Source organism: Oryx dammah, unplaced genomic scaffold, assembly GCF_014754425.2.
Source record: "Oryx dammah isolate SB20612 unplaced genomic scaffold, SCBI_Odam_1.1 HiC_scaffold_16, whole genome shotgun sequence".
Classification (NCBI taxonomy): domain Eukaryota; kingdom Metazoa; phylum Chordata; class Mammalia; order Artiodactyla; family Bovidae; genus Oryx; species Oryx dammah.
This window is the reverse complement of record NW_024070200.1, coordinates 38,879,973-38,882,092: the sequence shown is the minus strand read 5'-3', so window position 1 is coordinate 38,882,092 and position 2,120 is coordinate 38,879,973. Positions and strand designations below refer to the sequence as shown.

Sequence of the window (2,120 nt, the reverse complement as noted above, 5' to 3'; positions counted from 1 at the left end):
TGAAGTACTAGGGGTTAAAACTCCAGCATGTGAATATCAGGAGGACTCAAATTCAACCCATAACAATGATCTTCAATTTAAAAAATGGATGTATATTTAAAAGTAAATATATCTTCATTGACTTCCTCATCAATTTACTAGTTTGCTTTTTCTCTGGCCAAGTTGCCTTTTTAAAAATTCTACTTCACCTCCCATCACCTAGAGATTAAATATTCCTTTGTAATAACAGAAGTATTTAGGGATCTTCATTTTTTATTGTGAAATTTTCCATGTGTTTCTTCCAAAGCTTGAAACTGTATCTTGAATTAATGATAATAACGTACGGTCATTGTGGAGAATGTTTGAGAACTGCAGGGAATGATGGAAAATATTTAAGACAAGAAAAGAATTTTCAGCTGTGAACATAAAAGCAAAGTTTTGACCTGAGGAACTGAGTTCTTTTAGGGAAACATAGTAATGAAAAGATAATTACTTGTTTGAAGGTTTGTTTGTTTTTTTTTTAGTTATAGCTTATTTACAGTGTTGTGTTAATTTCTGCTATACAACAAACTGATTCAGTTATACGTACATATACATGTATATACACAATATATATGTACACATACTTCCCTGGTGGCTCAGATGGTAAAGAATCTGCCTGCAATGCAGGATCCCTGGGTCAGGAAGATCCCCTGGAGAAGGAAATGGCAACCCACTCCAGTATCCTTTCCTGCCTGGAGAATTCCATGGACAAAGGAGCCTGGTGCCTCAGTTCATGGGGTCGCAAAGAGTCTGACTGAGCGACTATCACTCAGCACTCAAAATTGCTGGAGTTTGGATCACTAACTTAGGAAAAAAAGGATTAAGAAAGTCCTGTGTCTGTCCACAATAGCTACCTGATTAGCTAATCACTAAAACAATCTTATAGTGGTTTAAGTGAAGCCGCTCAGTCCTATCTGAGGCTTTGCAACCCCATGGACTGTAGCCTACCAGGCTCCTCAAGAGTACTGGAGTGGGTTGCCACTTCCTTCTCCAGAGGATCTTCCCAACCCAGGGATCAAACCTGGGTCTCACACATTGCGGGTAGGCGCTTTACCATCTAAGCCACCGGAGAAGGCACAGTGGTTTAAATAGCCCATAAAAACCACAAGCCCTTCCCATAGGCCAAAGTAAATTAATTTACTTAGAGGAATTCAAGGATATGAAATTAACATGCATAGGAAACCCTGTGAATCAAAGCTGATATCCAAACTAATTTTCGCGTATGGCAGAGCATAAAGTTAAAACTATGCCCTTCAAACATTTTGACAGAGATCACTTCAACCCTACAATTTCATTAATTTTTCATGTCCTCTATCTCTTAACCTTTCGCATTCCTCTGCCTTTCAAATAGACCACTCAGTAACAAATACTTCTCTACACATATACTCTTTAACTGTGTATTTATAATCTGAAAATGTTTTCTAGTTTCAGTGTTCCCTTTTTTTAACTTGTTCAATTTTAGTAGTTTTTAATGTATTGTTTGAAAACAAGAATCTCGGGATTGAGGTTAGTTCTTATGGCGAGAACCAACAGCATGTTGGAAAGATGTCTTAAATCAACCGCCCAACGTGGGGCTCGAACCCACGACCCTGGGATTAAGAGTCCCATGCTCTACCGATTGAGCTAGCCGGGCAGTTGAGAACCTATTGTTTTCTTAGGTCCTTTCAGAAATATCAAGATTATTTTAACCTGCTTCAAGGCTTGCATTTAAATTTCTTTCTCATAATTTTTTCGGTAAAGTTTTCTTTTCTTTTCTTTAACTATTCTCAAAACTGTGTTTCATTTCTGATTGTGTGCACGGAAACTTTTACTATTTAAAAAAGTATATAAACGGCCCTCTAGCGGTCAGCGATGAAGGGGACTGATGCAAACGACCCCGAAGCGGAAGTGAGCGTAGGGTGCCTGCTGTTTATCCGGGAGACCTCTGCTGGCCGAGCGCTCACCCCTGCAGCCGGGGGACCCAGAATGTCCTCGAAACCTCCGTGGCCAGACACAACAGCTGGCTCGGAGGAACGTCCTGCGTACCTTCCAGAGAAAATCAGAATACAACGCACAGCAGTAGAGCGGGCTGGCCTGTCACGGCCCCCGGTGGCTTTGAG

General features: G+C 40.5%; 1 non-coding gene across 1 annotated transcript; it reads right to left on the bottom strand.

The window, feature by feature from the left end:
• Positions 1-1,581: 1,581 nt before the first annotated feature.
• Positions 1,582-1,654, bottom strand: TRNAK-CUU. The gene has a single exon. It is a non-coding gene; the product is annotated as a tRNA-Lys (tRNA).
• Between the last annotated feature and the right edge of the window lie 466 nt (positions 1,655-2,120).